This window comes from Felis catus, chromosome C2 (genome assembly GCF_018350175.1).
Source record: "Felis catus isolate Fca126 chromosome C2, F.catus_Fca126_mat1.0, whole genome shotgun sequence".
In the NCBI taxonomy this organism is placed as follows: domain Eukaryota; kingdom Metazoa; phylum Chordata; class Mammalia; order Carnivora; family Felidae; genus Felis; species Felis catus.
This window is the reverse complement of record NC_058376.1, coordinates 34907798-34926715: the sequence shown is the minus strand read 5'-3', so window position 1 is coordinate 34926715 and position 18918 is coordinate 34907798. Positions and strand designations below refer to the sequence as shown.

Below are 18918 nucleotides of genomic sequence, written 5' to 3'. Positions count from 1 at the left end.
TGGCAACTGACTGACGTTTAACATTAAGATTAGTCCTTTTTCACAGCCAGAACACAGAAGTAATATCAGGTGTGTTTTTCATTCACTCTTGTGTGTCTCACCCTGTGATTTACCTAAGTATTAATATACTAGACTATTCCCTTTTCCACATAACTTTCAAAACCCATCCCTTAAACACAACACAACATAACATGATTTCTCTTTCAATTAGATGTAGAGTTGTGCAAATATATCAGTCCTTACTAACCTTGTAGGTGTATTTATATACATACAGGGGTTCAGTTTGCTTTGGTTTTACTTTCCTCATAACATAGCATAGCAACTCAGCACATATCATAATGATAATGATAAACTAAAATTTTCAATTAGCTACTATGAAACATGCATTCTGCTAAGCACTTCATTTACATTATGATCTTATTCTTTAGTATACTACTACTACTACTATTAGCTGACACTCATATATCCTTTCTATGTTTTAGGCATAGTTACATATATTAACGTACTTAATTCTCACAAGAAGCCTTTGAAGTACATATATGCTTTATTATTATCACTAGTTGTATCACTATGAAGAAATAAAATGTAATAAACTCCTGATAGAAAGTTCTACTAACTTGCCCAAAGTCACTCAACTTTAAGCTGGTTGAATTGAGATTTAAACTAATGCAGTATAGGTTGAGAGGCAATATTCAAAATCTATACATTATACTGACTCTCTATCCTATATCCAGTATATTTTATGTATTGCTATTCCTCTATATGACCTTCAATTTATTTGCCATGAAAATTTTTATACAATAGTTGAACTGAAGATGTTCTCTATTCTAACTGATAATAAGCTCCTTGAGAATATGGCATGTGATGTTTATTTTTGTATTCTCACAATTAACACAATGTCATCATATTTAAGGTACTCAATAATTAAGTTTTTTAAATAGATTAGACAAATGCGCTCACATTGGAAAAATATTGCAAAGTAGGGGCTGATGTTGGGATGGATGCTTTCAATAGAAGATACAGGATTGTATCAATGGGGGTCAGCTTTGAAAGTCACTAAATGTTGTTGAAGACAGATCAGTAAATCCCAACTTACCAACAGGAAATTCCCCAAATGTATCCCAAAAGTTATGAGACAACATAATAGTGTCAATATCTGAACCAAAAAATGACTACCTCATTATTTTTGCCAAAATAACCAAATTATACTCCCTGGGGATCTAATTAAGTATTTGACTGTTAGTGATAATTTCTGAAGAGAGAAAATCTATCTTAAGTCTGCCTACCCCAAAGTACCTACACAATAAAAAGGCAATAGTTGAATTAATTCAGATACGATAAAAGATTTGAGTAAAACACTCAAAAGGCAAAATTATAAACTTATTTTGATATACACATTTCATAGCATGTTCAACAGAAACTTTCAAGTATGTATATCTTTTCCTATAATTTTAGAATTATAGTTGTTATTTCTAATTAGGTGCATTATTACTTAACCTTAGAATATATACACTTATTGCCAGAAATACTATCTATAAACACTTGATTGCAATCATCACCTACTCTAAAGGACTAAATTAAAGAATGACTATAGTACACCAAGTATCTTTTATATATATGGCCTCCCAAGATTAATATGAGGGTGAAAAACATAACTGCTTAAACATGACATTACATTAACATAAATGAGGTCTTGTGTAATAATAATTTTTAACTTATAAACTGTACTGCTTTTAAAAGTTCCAACTAAATAACACATTCTTAGCATTGACATTAGCAATTTATAAGAGATCCAGAAGAACTAGACAGACTTCTATTTTAAGATAGATTTAAAAGTATGTTAGGAGTGTGTGCTGAATGAACCTCCTACATGCAGAATCTTTTTTTTTTTTTTGAATAACATCTCAAAACAGAAATGATGCTTTTTATACTTTGAAGCACAAAAATTTAACCCACAGCTTCTCTAGACACTAATAGGTTGGCATAGCCAATATGATCTTTTGATCAAAATGAAGGAAGGGCTATATTTTGGGCCCAGCCACTGGCTGCAGAATGAATTAGACAAAATTCGGGAGGTATATGAGCTTTCTTTTCTCTAACTGTAGATACAATTAGCAAGGCATGCTGAGTACCTTGGGTGAAAGGAAAAAATAGGTGTCATTATTCCTATTTCCTGTGTTAGTGCATTTACTAGTATAGTAAAATGGAAGGACATTGATTTGGGGATCAGTAAACCTGTGTCCTAGCTCTGGCTTTATATCTGAACTTGTCCAAACAATCTCTCTGAGCATTGGTTTCTTAATATGAAATGAATTTATTACTCCCTGATCTATCTTATAATCATCATTTTTAGGATAAAATTTATATTACATTTTGTTTAATTATGTAACTTTCTCCCTCATATATAATTTTGTATTATATACACACAGCATACAAATGCATATGTACATACATTATACATTTGTATGTAGGTAAGCATGTGGCTACACATACACACATGTACACATATATAATACATATGCATATACATATATATTTATGTGTTTTATGAAGAGATTTATTTCATTTACTCCATTAAAATTCATTGGATGCCTTATATAACTCTGATTCTATGTTAGAAATATGTTAGATTCTATGTTAGAAAATAAAAACTCTGGCTTTAGGAGGTACTATTCTAGTTAAGTTAGAACATTTAAACAAATAGTAAAAACCTAAATGTTTCAAGGTACATGACAGAATTATGTATATACTAAGGGAAGGCACAAGAATAAAAACTAAATTCATCATTTGATAGGTCATGCTGGACACCATCCAAGACCTTTGTAACCTGTGATTATGAAAAGGAGCTTATAACAAGATGGGAAACACACAAAATAGAGACTCCAGTTTACTATAACTCACACATAATGATTGTCCACTCTCCTCTCTTATTTCTTACTGGATCTAGAAAGTACTTTCATCTTAATTACCTGTGGCATATATTTGTTTATATATTTATTTTTCCCAATTGACAAGACAGTTACTAGAACACAGAGACTTCCTTATTTATCCTCCGCACCTAGCAGAATATATAAGTGAATGAATAAATGAATAAATATTATTTATGACTATAGAAATCCAAAGATGCAACAGGAACAATTAAGATAGGAATCCTCATTATGTAATTAATTAATTAATTATTTATTTTTTTTCATATTGTAATTTTTAACATAGTGTTGATCAACTAAGAGAAATGCCTTGTGCCTAAAACATTACCCAAACCTGTTAGAAAATTAAGCGTCTCTGTGTGTGCACATGTGGTGTATGTGTATGTGTATGTGTATGTGTGTGTACATGTATATACATGCATAAATGACCAGATTAATTTTAACATGGTAAACCAGAAAGAATATGGGCTTTGAAGTCAAATAGAATGAGGCTGGAGTTCAAGTGATATAATACCTTGAGTGAGAGCTCTCAGAACTTGTTTCCTCTTGGGATTTAATGAAACCAAAATTGGAAATCAGAGGCTTTTGTTGTCTCACTTTCAAGGCCTAGCCATGATAGTGCAAGACTGTTAAAATGTTGCCCATTGCCATTGAAATAATTTACCATTCCTTAATTTTTATAAATTGTGGACTTTACCACTATTTTTGTCCAATTTCTGGCCTTTGGACTTTTCCACTGCCAAAGAAAATGTAGCAGTAAATTTGATTGCAATACTCATATGTCCTGAATTTGATTTTTTTGTAAACATAAAGCTTCACATTACAAAGTATGCATGACTTCTCATTAGAACGTATGGCCATGCAATGGAAAAAAAAAGGGGTGAGGCTAATTCCCAAAATAGTATTAGTGATACGTTCACATATATATTTGCCAAGAGAAGTCCTACCTCAGAGAATTAAATAAGTTCAAATGTTAAAATTGAACGGAATATTATTTAATTCCACCCAGATACCTAAAAATTTCTCTGATAACACTATATAGATTGGTCACATCTTTTTTTTGGAATTCTTCCAACTTTTAAGGTCTATATTCTTTTATAAATTAGCCTTGAAAACATATAATCAATGCCTCACAATCCCAGTGCAGATCTTCCTGCCCATGGGACCTGTCCCTGTGCTTTAATAAAAACATAACGAATGAGCCTTGGGTATGCAGCTTGTGTCTATGAACAGATTGTAAATTCTTTGAGGGAAAGTGCTACAAAATATACCCATATATAGGATAGTTCTTGCACCCAAACTTTTGTTGATAATGATGTTGAGTCACTTCGAAAAAAAAAAAAATCTCCTCTCAAAATTAGTTTCCTCTCAAAATTTTCCTCTCAAAATTAGTTTCCTTTAAACTAAATTTGCCTTAGTATCCCCAAAGCACTGTGCTATATATTTGTAATACAAAGAGATAGAATGCATATTCCTTTCTCGAATGAAACCAATATTTAGTTAGGGAGATGGAGAACTTCATTAAAAAGTAGGCTCAAAGTAGCGTATAATTGTGAAATGCGGGCTTAGAAAGAAAATTGAAACTAAAAAAGAAAATATATACTAGACAGATGTGTGTGAAATTTAACAATGTGAACTTTTTTTTTATAACTTAAAAATTTGCACACAGAATATTGACACAGTAGTATCACTGAATCCTTAGCTAAGGAAAGTGTTTTTTTGATAGCAAAATGGAAAATTTCACTCAGTTTAGAACACAACATTAAAAGATAAATGATCTTAAAGACAGTAATTCACCAACTATCATATCTGATAAGTTACTCTACCTACAGATAAAATAATTAATCTTATTTTTGTAAATATCCTAGGTATAGAATTATTAACATTTGTTAAAAACATATAAGATATTCAAATGTAGTATTAATAACTGAAATCCAGTTATTTGTGACTTTCTACCACTGTAAAGATTAACATAATGCTAGTAAAAAATGTACATGACTATGAAATTCAAATTATGAAGTTCTAATCTCCTGAATTACTAAGAAGTTTAACAACTATGTCCTAGATCTATATATTAAATCCTATTATTTTATCAGAATTATAAACTGAATGGCTGTCAATAATATAACAATGCCTAGTTAAGAGATTCCTGAAAATGTATGAGAAGATTCATGGATAGGACTAACCTTAGATAAACTAAATTCTAAAAAGTCTGTTGTTCTCTAGCTTCTCCTATTCTTCTTATATGTTCCCTCCTCCCAGAAAATTCTCCCCTCCAGTGTAATTTGCATTATTTCCCTGTCAGAGGCAGCTAGGACTGAGGAAGGAGCTGAAAATGGATACCATATTGAGTAGTTTGGACTTATCCTATAGTCCAATGGATTTTTGAACTTAAGTATACTGATATTCTATTATATCAGTAATTTGTTAATATCAATAGATTGAACTCAGAAATTATTCTTTTTAATAAAAAAAAGCTTATACTTCTACTTTCCCTTTTGGTCCCTTAAATTTGAATGTGCTTTGTAGAGTGGGTAGGAAGGAAAAAAAGCTGAGCAAATAGCTAATGAGACTGAAGCTAACTGTTCCCAACCTAGTTTGTCCTATGTATGAATATGTATGTTAAGACATTTTCTTTTAATGCTGAGAAACACTCCTTTAGGAAATGGGAGACCAACAATTTATTTTGAACAAAAAAGAATTGTCAACGGATTTTCATTAAAAAAATAATCTGTCTACGGATGCCTGGGTGGCTCAGTCAGTTAAGCATCAGACTTCAGCTCAGGTCATGATCTCACAGTCTGTGAGTTGGAGCCCCATATCGGGCTCTGTGCTGACAGCTCAGAGCCTGGAGATTGCTTCGGATTCTGTGTGTCCCTCTCCCTCTTTCTCTGCCCCTTCCTCCCTCTCTCTCTTTCTCTTTTTTTCTCTCTCTCTCTCTCTCTCAAAAATAAATAAACATTAAAAAAATAATATTTTGTCTATGCTGTGGAGGGTCCATGAGGGAAGAGCAACATCAAAGTCAGGGAAGTGAATAAAGGGAAAAGAAGATATTGTCAAAATTCAGTTGAAAGATGAAGGTCTGATCTAGACAGTGTGAATAGAAACTGACAGATTCAAAACTGATTCATTTGTCAGTCATTTTTCTAAGCTTTAGATAAGTCTGGGAAAAAATTTCAAAAAGAAGAAAATAATACAAGTTTCCTAAGCAACTATTTGCACAGATGTTATTTACTAACTAAAGACTGCACAGAACCAGTGTTTTGAAAACTATTCTTTGCATCTCAAGCCTTATCAGTCTCTTTACTACTATTGCAATAACATCCCCTTTTGTCCTAGGCTTTGACTCTAAAGCAAAAAATAGAAACTCATTTTTCTAGAAAGTTAATTACTAGAACCAAAGTGCTATTGCCCAAACTGATTCCAATAAAAGAAATCCATTCAAGTCACAAAAAAGGTTAATGTTTGACAGATCATGGCAGAGAAATTTCAGTTGACTTAAGAGTTCGCAACCAAAACATTATGGCAGAATTAGTAAATATTTAGGTTTCCATTAATAGACATTTCCTTATTAATGTCTGCATTAAATATTCAGACAAATACAAACCCTGAAAGACTTTTTTCAAGTGGGCCATCTAGTCAACCTTCCACAAAATTGTTGCATATCTTCTACTTGGATAATGGCTGCCAGGTCTCCATTCTATTGAAAAACTTCTATTTGTCTAACATATAATTCTGTTTTCAAAAATTAAGCAAACTTTAAAATAGTTACTATGTATGTGCTATGACTGGTCTTTTAATTATTGGTGTGTCATTAAATAATTGCTTGGCTTTCTAGATATAATTATAAACAGGTGAACTTTTTGTTTACAATATTTTAAGATAAAGCTGAAGGCTTTGATGAAGTTTTTATTCAACTTCTCTCTCTGAGTTTTAAAATCATATTTTAATTGACACTATCCATCTGGATTTAGTGTCAGATCTCACAGGTAAAGGGCTGAATCCTACAAGACTGCGTTCTACCACCTCAGATACCAATTACAATCACTGTGTTCTCATGGCCCCTTCCTCTGTTTGATAATTTGCTCAAGCAGTTCACAGAACTCAGGAAAACAGTTTACAGTTGACCCTTGGACAACATGGGTTTGAAATGCATGGATTCACTTATATGTAGATTTTTTTCAATACAGTATGTGGAGTTTTTTCAATACTGTACAGTACAAAAAAATTCATATTTTAACTTTAAAGAATAATAAGTTTGTGTCCTATGGTGACTAATTTGATTACATAGCAAAATAGAAGATATGCCCCATTTTTAATCAGTTACTTCTTAGCTATAGATTTTTTGGGAAAAAAAAAAGATTTTAAGCTTGGTTGCTATTTAGTAGGCATGACTCATGGGGCAAACTGAAACCAAAACTATCCTTTCATCCCATTTCCTTTTTTGTTTACCATTAGGAATAGTTTTCACTTGATACTAGATGAAACATTTAAGTTCTCATGATCCCTTTGTTAGTTTTTGATAGTTATACATTGGTTGTACAGTCAGTTTATATCAAAAACAAAGCCTTGTGTCAGAAATCGCACTGTTCAGTCCCCAATAATCAAAACTCTGACCTTGATTTATCCTATCTTCTCTCTTCACCCAGGACTGGTTAATGACTGGCCATTTGGGGGGTAGAGGGTACAGGAAAGCAGTCTTTCTATCTCACTCATCCCATCCTGTACTCACCTGTTCCTGTAAATACCACTCTTAAATTCATAAGAGTGGAAGCCAAATGGGGAAAGGGAAGTTCTTACTTGGTCAGCTACTTTCACAAGATGACATTGCAGGAACTTGGCCTGGCAGGTGTTTAAAGGTTTTGTGGACTTTTTGGAGGCTAGCCTCCTCTGGCTACAATACCTGTGACTACTTATGCAATAACATTTCTTCAGATGCCTGCATCTCTCTCATCTCTACTTTAGACAGAGACTAGCAGTTAGAGTCCTGTTGTCCATCCTGGAAGTCCAGCTGAATAGAATTCAAAACAGCTCCAAGATGGCTCCACTCTTGTCATCTACATCTAATCCACAGGAAAAATTCATGAATTTTTTGCCCTACCGCTAGTGAAAATGCACGTATCTCACAAATGAACCCTCTTCTTTCTCTCAGCCCCGCCACCTCAGAAAGCCATGACCTTGCACTAAAGAATGTCAAGGCATTTGTCAGCTGGCAGATCAAAGGATCCCCCCAACTGTGAGGGCATATCCATGCTCCAATAAGCACTTTAATAAAGCTCCTCTTTCTATGTTTCAGGTAGAGAAAGGAGGACTCCCACTCCTCATCCTTGGATGAGTCCTGTTAGTGGGACTAAGAATCCAGAACCAGGTCTTGAAGGAAATCTCTGCACAAATATGCTCTTCTTACTTCACTTTCTTTTTCAATCCTTTCATTATGGGGGTTCTAGAGACTTCTAGCCAGTTATTTACTTATTTTTGGATGATTTGCATTTTGATTTCACATCTCACTTTAGAATTTTATATCTGTAGAATACAGTGTTTCCAATTTTCATGTGCTGTTATGTTAATATTGGTCATTTTGATAATAACACACCAGTTAAATTTCTATTAAGTAACAAATGATAATAAAGATTCTCATTTATTATACAAATTATTCTACTCCAAATTTTACATATAAGTCCTTTTGTAAAAAAAAGAGTATACATTTGAAGCATGCATTCTGTAGTTTTATTCAGATTTAAGAAAGGCGTATCTTTTACTCTCTGCTTCCTCTTCCTCCATGCAAACCAAAAATCAATATGCAGATGCTAGATTTACAGACTCCCTTAGGATGACAGATCAATAAAGAACCCCATCGAAAAATACTTGCCTGGAGGAGGAAAATATAAACTTTTTCTTAATCTCTATAAGGCTTTGCTCCCAGGACCAAGCACTTCTCATTTGGTGTTAATAGTACTGAATTTTCTTACTGCTTTTTCATGTCAAAGGCACTCTTCAAATATGTACTTAATTAAGCCTCTCTCTTAACAGAGGTGGCCCTGTTCTCATCCTCTAGCCTCCCTTTTCTATCTCCTGTGTGGAAAGTTCTCTTTGAAGTCATGCAGGAGAGATGTGCAAGGATGAAGGGATGAGAACAGAGCCAAGGGCGCTTGTAATGAACTTTTGATGGAAAAGAAGTTTAGATTAATGCAGCTATTCTAGCTACCCTCTATTTAGAATTCTTATAAGTGGAAATACTAAATTACAGAAAGATAATGAGTCAGATTTTATATTAGCTCTGAAAGTCTTGCCCTCTAAAAGCATTTGTGGACATCCTATGGATTCCTGAGGATTTAGAACTCTGCAGATTTCTGGTTTTATAGGACTTACTTATTTTGTATTATGCCTGGATTCTTTATGTTTATCTCTTATGATTGTCTTGAAGTTCACAGTTGGAACTTATTAAAAGGTATCTGTTTGTCTGAATACTTCTCCTTGGATTAAATCTTGAAGGAAGTTCATGATGATTTGTAACTATGCATGTTATCCATAACTACACTTTTGGAAATAGATGTTGATCATTTGAGAAAGTGTTTTCTAACTGTTTATAATACAGAGGCAATTTCAACAGTACAATTATACCTAATGTTACTATACAGTAGTTGCCAAATAATTCATTTTAATTTTTTATCTGTGGTTATCTCAGTCATTTCCCAGAAAATTATTTTCTTACATTGCTCATTTAAAGGTTTCCAAAAAGATGCAGCAAATATATACAATATAAATAACTTAATGGTCATAAGTTTCATAATTATAGAAACTTTTTCTTCATTGTACTCTTGTTCAGGCATGCTGAATCTTCTTTGGGACATTAAATTTCATAGATTGTTTCCTGTCGTATTATGGCAAATATTATTTTGATTTTTTCATGCATTGCAAACAGGATATAGAGGTAGAGTAAGAGCCATCTTGCATACTTGATTTCCAATTGACCTGAACTTATTAAAAGAACTGTTGGGAGTCATTTTTTTTTTTAATCCTTAAATTGTTTTCCAGGTTACAGATATTCTACTCAGCAGTGAAATTGTCCTTACTGGTTTCTGCAAGATATTGATTGCATTTCTCATATTTTAATAGGCTTATGCTTAGAAGTGTTAAAGTGAAGATTTTTGGGGATTTTTACAGAAAAATTGTTTTTATATTTCCAGTATTTTTTTCAACAATTTCTAATATGCATTAATCAAGGAAGTCCTCGCATTTTCTTCCTTTTGCTAAGTTAGTTTCTGTTATTTAATTATTTTTTTAATGTTTACGTATTTATTTTGAGAGAGGGAGTGCATGTGCTAGCAGCAGAGAGGCAGACAGAGAGGGAGGGAGAGAAGTAGAGAGAGAATCCAAACTGTCAGTACAGACCCAACTCGGGGCTCCATCTCATGAGCCGCGATATCATGACCTGAGCTAAAATTAAGAGTCGAATGTTCAACCAAATGAGCCACCCAGGCGCCCCTGTTATTTAATTACACCTGTGCCTATTCAATTTTTCACCTACATTCAGACCACTTCAATTTTATTATGCAATCATTCCTGCCATACAATTGAAAATAAAGTTATATCAATTAATGATATTTTATTTATTTGTATTTATTTTTATTTTACTTATTTAGTTAAAGGCAATTACATCCTAATTATACCTGTCAAACCTTACAAAATAATACTTACTGAAAACTAAATTTTGCATTAAAATAATATAAGTAAAATAAATTATTATGCTGAACAAGACCCCTGGTTTAAATATATTTATTTATTTATTTATTTATTTATTTATTTATTTATTTATTTAATGTTTATTTTTGAGAGAGAGAGAGAGAAAAACAGAGTGTGAGTGGGGAGGGGCAGAGAGAGAGAGAGAGGAAGACACAGAATCTGAAGCAGTCTCCAAGCTCTAATCTGTCAGTACAGAGCCTGATGCAGGGCTGGAACGCCTGAACTGCGAGATCATGACCTGAGCCGAAGTTGGATGCTTAACCAACTGAGCCACCCAGGCACCCCTAAATCTATTTTAGATGATAATCTTTTGTCAGCAGTTATAAATCCTGCATACCTGATTCACACAACTTCCAATACTAAATAAGGTGAAGATAAAGCTCTGAATATTTTAGTTTAAGCTCTCTGTAGAACTATTGATTCTTTTGATGTATACTTTTTATCACGCATATGCTATTATTATATAATAATTAGATAAGTACCATATACATGGCATCAAAACTGAATGTAAATCCCCCAAGTACTTAGCACCTATTTTTCTCTCTGCCTACACTCTTAACCCTGTCTGCCTTCTCTTTATCAACTATATCTCAGTTTCATACGACCTATTCAGAGAGGAATTTGGGGGCACCCTATCTAAAGAACACTCCTCCTGAGTCACACCCTATTTAGCACCCTGCTTTTATTTCCTCCATTCTATTTATCAATATCTGAATATTTTTATTTATTCACTTACATATATATTTTCTATCTCTGCCAATTGAAATACAAGCTCCATGAGGCCAGCAACTTTGTCTCTTTCATTCATTATTGAATCTCTGGGTAATAGAATAGTTCCTGACCCTTGGTAAACTCTCAATAAATATCTGTTCATTCACTTAACACACATCTGTTGAATAAATGCATACATCATTAAATGAACTTCATAGCAGTGCATTTAAAGTCAGGGAAGAGATACTCCATACAAAGCAAGGTAGAATTGATAGGTAACATCAAGATTTAGAAGCCTAGTGGTCATTTAGAGTCCTTAGGGTAAATGGAGCGAAGATCATGAAAAGTGCAAGGTCTCCTTTTGGCTTTTACTTTTTAGTATCACTGTTAGAGAGCAGCACCGTGTAAAGCTGGAATTCCCAGTATCCTATAAAATGGAATTTACTTGTACACAGCACCTGATGATTGTTAAATATCCTAAATATTTTCACTCCAACTTGGCCTGAAATTCTATCCAACAGTCATTACAAACTGGGTTTTTATATGACTACCACTTAAATGAATATATTACCTCTCATATGATTCACGTTTCAGTACACAAAATTAAATGCTCTGAGGTTCATTTTCAAAGGAAAGTGCCAGCATCTAATATAATGAGTTTGGTTTCATTGGGGACTAAAGTGAGTTAAAACTGTTGCTGGGCCCAACTGTATTAGTTAGGGAGAAGGCTAAGCTGCTCTAATAAGATACTCCAAAATAGAGAAGCTTAAAAATACAAATGGAATTTTCTCTGATTAGAATCCCAAAAGTGACCATACTGCAGCTCATGGGAAGGGGAAAGTATAAAGAATTCACATACCCAATATTTTAAGACCTATAACTAAAGGACCACATCTAGCTGTAAGAGAGTCCAAGAAATATGGTCTCTAGCTGAGCAACCATATTCCCAGCAACAAATCATCCATGGAAGAATGCAAAAAAAAAATTTATTTTTGACACCTAGCTATTTCAACCATCAGCCAAAGAGAGCATGAGGATGGTGGTCCATGAGGAAAGCACTGGATGGTTACGAGGGGTATGTTTAAATAAGAAACAGTGGCACAAAAACAGACACATTAGACCAACGGAATAGAATAGAAACCCCAGAACTAGACCCACAAACGTATGGCCAACTCATCTTTGACAAAGCAGGAAAGAACATCCAATGGAAAAAAGACAGCCTCTTTAACAAATGGTGCTGGGAGAACTGGACAGCAACATGCAGAAGGTTGAAACTAGACCACTTTCTCACACCATTCACAAAAATAAACTCAAAATGGATAAAGGACCTGAATGTGAGACAGGAAACCATCAAAACCCTAGAGGAGAAAGCAGGAAAAGACCTCTCTGACCTCAGCCGTAGCAACCTCTTACTCGACACATCCCCAAAGGCAAGGGAATTAAAAGCAAAAGTGAATTACTGGGACCTTATGAAGATAAAAAGCTTCTGCACAGCAAAGGAAACAACCAACCAAACTAAAAGGCAACCAACGGAATGGGAAAAGATATTCGCAAATGACATATCGGACAAAGGGCTAGTATCCAAAATCTATAAAGAGCTCACCAAACTCCACACCCAAAAAACAAATAACCCAGTGAAGAAATGGGCAGAAAACATGAATAGACACTTCTCTAAAGAAGACATCCGGATGGCCAACAGGCACATGGAAAGATGTTCAGCGTCGCTCCTTATCAGGGAAATACAAATCAAAACCACACTCAGGTATCACCTCACGCCAGTCAGAGTGGCCAAAATGAACAAATCAGGAGACTATAGATGCTGGAGAGGATGTGGAGAAACGGGAACCCTCTTGCACTGTTGGTGGGAATGCAAATTGGTGCAGCTGCTCTGGAAAGCAGTGTGGAGGTTCCTCAGAAAATTAAAAATAGACCTACCCTATGACCCAGCAATAGCACTGCTAGGAATTTATCCAAGGGATACAGGAGTACTGATGCATAGGGCCACTTGTACCCCAATGTTCATAGCAGCACTCTCAACCATAGCCAAATTATGGAAAGAGCCTAAATGTCCATCAACTGATGAATGGATAAAGAAATTGTGGTTTATATACACAATGGAATATTACGTGGCAATGAGAAAAAGTGAAATATGGCCTTTTGTAGCAACGTGGATGGAACTGGAGAGTGTGATGCTAAGTGAAATAAGCCATACAGAGAAAGACAGATACCATATGGTTTCACTCTTAGGTGGATCCTGAGAAACTTAACAGGAACCCATGGGGGAGGGGAAGGAAAAAATAAAAAAGAGGTTAGAGTGGGAGAGAGCCAAAGCATAAGAGACTGTTAAAAACCGAGAACAAACTGAGGGTTGATGGGGGGTGGGAGGGAGGAGAGGGTGGGTGATGGGTATTGAGGAGGGCACCTTTTGGGATGAGCACTGGGAAACCAATTTGTCAATAAATTTCATATATAAAAAAAAGATAATAAGATAAAAAAGTAAAGCATAAAAACAAATTTGGAAAAAGGTAAAAATAAATAAATAAATAAATAAATAAATAAATAAATAAATAAATAAGAAACAAACACAAAAACAAAAAAACAAAAATAGATTTCAGTAACATGATGCAGTATTGATGCCAATTTTATATTAGCTTATATCGATTTTGAAATGGCAACTTATGCAGTGGATAACTACTTAAAGCCTTTTTATAACTACATCAGAGAACCGAATTAAGAAACCCTGTCATTCTGTCCTGTACAAAAGCATTTTGTTTGTTCTATATAAAGGAGGTGTAAGGCAAGGCATCCTAGAGCAAAAAGTCAACTCCCATATGTGAAGTGTGTTCCTTAATAAATACCATGTCATGAACTGTCATATTTTAAGTCTACTTCTAAATATAACTTTCTGTTACTCTGCAAATTCAATGGCACTTGATCTTTTCAAAAATGTAGCTGCCTAGCATCTTCTGATTTTTCTGTGACCCTCTCTTTGCTCTCACAAAAGTGGAATATACATATACCATTAAGTGAATTGAAATATTTAGTCATTTCCATTTTTATTCAATTATTTTTGCCTTTGTAACATTATTTAAAACCATAGAAAAGTACTAAACTACAGTTTATGCCTTTTTTCTACAAATATTTGCTAGCCCACCATCTAGCACTGTTTTGGGCACAGAAGATTAAAAAAAAACAAAAACAAAAAACAAAAAAACAAGAATGATAGGAAAATTGCCTTTAGTGAAATCATGGCCACAGTCTTTTTAGCGGGGAAAGCAAGGAGGGTTTACTTGTGCCAACATGCCAACTGACAGAGAGAGAATTTCACCAAAAAAATGTTTAATCTAACTTAATTTTTTAATTAAGAAAGCAATCTCATGGGGTGCCTGGGTGGCTCCGTCGAGTAAGCATCCAGCTCTTGGTCTTAGCTCAGGTCATGGTCTCATGGTTGGTGGGTTCCAGCCATGCCTCAGGCTCTATGCTGACAGCAGAGAGCTTGCTTGGGATTCTCTCTCTCTCCCTCTCTCTCTGCCTCTCTCCTTCTCTCTCTAAAAATAAATAAATAAACTTAAAAAAAAAAAAAGAAAAGCAATCTCAGTCCCTTAAGCATCTAGTTCTTGGGTTCGGCTCAGGTCATGATCTCACAGCTGTGGGCTCCAGACCCGCTTTGGGCTCTGCCCTGACTGACGATGTGGAACCTGCTGGGGATTCTCTCTCCCTCTCTTTCTGCCCCTCCCCCGCTGACTCTCTCTGTCTCTCTCTAAGTAAACTTTTAAAAAGTTTAAAAAAGAAAGTAATCTCCAGTAATTCCAAATATATTTTAAATTTCTTAAAATTAGATTTCTTTTTATTGACCATTTCTATTTTTTATTAGATAAGACTAAATTTTAAAACACATTTATATTGGGTCAGCTTCCCTATGATAAGTAATAAGTTTTAAACTGTAGATTGTATGCATGCTAGCAATTATCAGGATGTCAACTGGAATAGGCCTATGTGGCAGATGGATGAGGCATAACGCCCAGAATCAAAGTATCCTAAAAGCTTATGCTTTAATTGTGAAAACTTATAATTCTTCATATTAGGAAATACAGTCAGTCATAGCAGGGAAGTTCATTTTGAAGTTTAAAAAGTCAATCTTCTTAGCACTCTGCCGCCCAATGTTTGGCTCTTGCTGCCGCAATGAGGGAGATAGTGCCCTGCAGGCCAGACAATGCAGCAACCAGATCTGCGCCAAGTTCGGTGGGGGGGGGATGGGATGGTGGTGGAGTAATCAATGATGAGCCTGGCATCGACCACAGACATTTACCACAGAGACAGCGACCTGAAGTTGAAGCAGATCAATGTGTACTACAACAAGGCCACCAGTGGCAAGTACGTGTCTTGCGCTGTGCTCCTGGACCGGGAGCTGGGCACCATGGACTCCAAGCGCTAAGGACCCTTCAGGCAAATCTTCAGGAAAGAAAACTTTGTTTTGGGTCAGAGTGGTATTGGGAACAACTGGGCCAAGAGTCAATACACAGAACGTGCAGAGCTGGTCGGCTTGGTGCTGGATGTTCTGAGGAAGGAAGCTGAAAACGATGACTGCCTGCAGGGCTTCTAGCTGACCCACTCCCTGGGTAGGGGGACTGAGTCTGCGATGGGTACCCCCCTCATCAGCAAGATACAAGAGAAGTACCCAGACAGTATCATGAGCACATTCGGTATGGTGCCCTCCACCGAGGTGTCAGACATGGTGGTGGAGCCCTATGATGCTACCCTCTCAGTCCACCAGCTTGTAGAAAACACAGTCAAACCTTCTGCATTGATAACAAGACACTCTATGATATCTACTTCAGAACGCTAAAACTGACCACACCCACCTATTGGGAGGTCACTCACCTGGTGTCAGCCACCATGAGTGGGGTCACCACCTGCCTGCATTTTCCTGGCCAGCTCAATGCTGACCTGTGCAAGCTGGCTGTCAATATGGACCTCTTCCCCTGCCTGAACTTCTTCATGTCCAGCCTCGCCCCATTGATCAGCAGAGGCAGCCAACGGTACTGGGCCCTGAGGTTGCTTAAGTTTACCCAGAAGATGTTCAATGCCAAGAACGTGATGGCTGTCTGTGACCTCTGCCACCACCTCTATCCGACCATGGTTTCAGTGTTCGGGGGCCACATGTCCATGAAGAGGGTGGGCAAGCAGATGCTAAATGTTAGTGGAATATATCCCCAACATGAAGATATCTGTGATATCCTACCCCGAGGGCTAGAAATGTCTGCCACCTTCATCGGCAATAGCACACTGTTGAAGTGTATCTTAGAGGAGTTCACAGCCATGTTCAGGTGCAAGGGCTTCTGCGCTGGTACACAGGTGAAGGCACCTGCATTGTACACAGGTGAGGGCATGGAGGAGATGGAGATCACCGAGGCTGAGAGCAACTTGAATGACCTGGTGTCTGAATACCAGCAGTACCAGGATTCCAGGGCTGAGAAGGAAGGTGAGTTTGAGGAGGAGGCAGAGGAAGAGGTGGTCTAGAGCTGATAGCTAGTAAAGCATGTGGAAGCCATGTGAACTCAGAATTCACTCACAACCTGTTATCTGATAACCATGTCTCTGTATGCACTTGCTCTTTTTCCTGTCTTGACACCACATGCTGTATGGACGCCACCATTAAAGCATTTGAATAGTTAAAAAAAAATACCCTTATCTTCTTAACTTGAAAATAATTCTAGTGGCAGTTAAACTCTTATCAAAAGAAATAAAAAATAAAGAAGAATCAGTTTAGAGGAGATCTTTATTGACTTTTAAAATTTATTTTAGCAAGAGAGAGAGCACATACAAGTAGGAGAGAGGGTCACAGTGGGAGGGAGGGATGAAGGGAGGGAGGGAGGGAGGGAGACAGAGAGAGGGAGAGAGAGAGAGAGAGAGAGAGAGAGAGAGAGAGAAAGAGAAAGAGAGAATCTCAAGCAAGCTCCATGCTCAGCACTGAGTCTGATGCTGGGCTTAATCCCACAACCCTGGAATCATGACAGCTGAAACCAAGGGTTGGATGCTCTTGAATCACACAGGACCCCCTAGAGGAGTTCTTTAAAGACCTTCAACTTTAATCTCTGGACTTTAGACAGGAGTCAAATTTAAACATATATAACATATTTTGTTGACTACTGTGTTTTTACATACCTAGAGAGATATTCCTATAGACGTCCAATCAGTTTTCCTACCTTAAAATCTTCCATAACTCCAAGGCATATTGTTTTCTATCTTCCTCCACAATGTCTTAGTTCTAGATATTCCTTATAGGATAGTTTTATGTTCAGTCCAAAACCATTACATACAAAAGCACTGTGACATCACAGGTTAATTCGGAAACCCATAACAATCCTGTTAGTGTCAAAATTGTCTCTAACGAAAGACAAGATTACATGAGCCTGCCTCATTTTGTTCCGAAATATTTGTTGATGGTAAAAAGAAAAAAAAAATGATTGTTGACCTAATAACATACTGAAAATGCTATTGTTAGAAAGACCAATTCTGTTTTCTCTGAGTATATTGTGGAACCTGGGAGAACAGCCTAATAAGAGATTTTTGTATTAAGAGGGTGGGTGTGAAGTTTCCACTTAGCTTCCTCTAAGAGAAGTGTCTGTCTGAATACAGAAACCACATGGAAACAGATGCCTTGAAATGTTCCAGCCAATTTGACCATATAAATGTATATGAATCCTCCTCTGTCACGAAGACCATCAGTGTAAACAACTGGTAGTTTACAGGCTGTATAATCCATTTCCACTTGGAAAAAAGCTGTGCTGGTTATTTTTAGACAGTCTCTTACATAAGGTACTAAAATGCACCCTATTAAATAAGTTAACACCATATCAAAATGCTTTTTTATTTCCATGGAGAAAATTAAATCCTCTGGAGTTTGTGACTAAGAATCTCATGTTTCGTAGAATATCTTTATCTTTCTCCACTTCTGAGTATTTTTCTCATTCCCCTCTTCCCCACCCCTCCCTCAATAGTTAAGACTAAAAACCTGAAACACTTTTTTATATTCTGACCTTCATCATAGAAGACTGTTTCTTTGCACCAAGCTGATAATTAAAAGTTTTTGGATATTTTCTGGTTGGCGTACTGGGTGATTAGTCCATTGAAATGTGTTTCCACAGCCTTTTTTTGTAGTTCTCTATTGCTACGCATCTTTTTTTTTTTTTTTATGTTTGTCTGAATTGAACTATATTTACCATCTGCTGTTACAGGCTCTCAAATGATCTGAAACCTTTGAATTCTGTTAAATCAATCCTCATTATTGCTTTTTTAGTAGTATCTATAAAGTCTATCTATTTCCCTCCTAAGGATTTCCTTATCTCTATCATTTACATACTCCAGTCGCTAAGACTCTCTCTCATTTTGCTTCTATTCCATGTTTTGTATTTATTTACAGGATGCTGATATGAAGTCCTTCAGTGACATTTTGATTGTTTAATATATTAGATCCTTTGAATTTGTTTTAGCTGTTGTCTTATAGTTACTTTTCTCCCACAGTATAAAAGTTTTA

At 35.8% G+C, this 18918-nt stretch overlaps 1 long non-coding RNA gene and 1 pseudogene across 7 annotated transcripts in view; one reads left to right on the top strand and one right to left on the bottom strand.

The window, feature by feature from the left end:
- Positions 1–18918, bottom strand: part of LOC102901880 — a 222595-nt gene that overhangs the window by 106949 nt on the left and 96728 nt on the right. The gene's annotated exons all lie outside the window — the stretch shown is intronic.
- Positions 15564–17162, top strand: LOC101098077 (annotated as a pseudogene).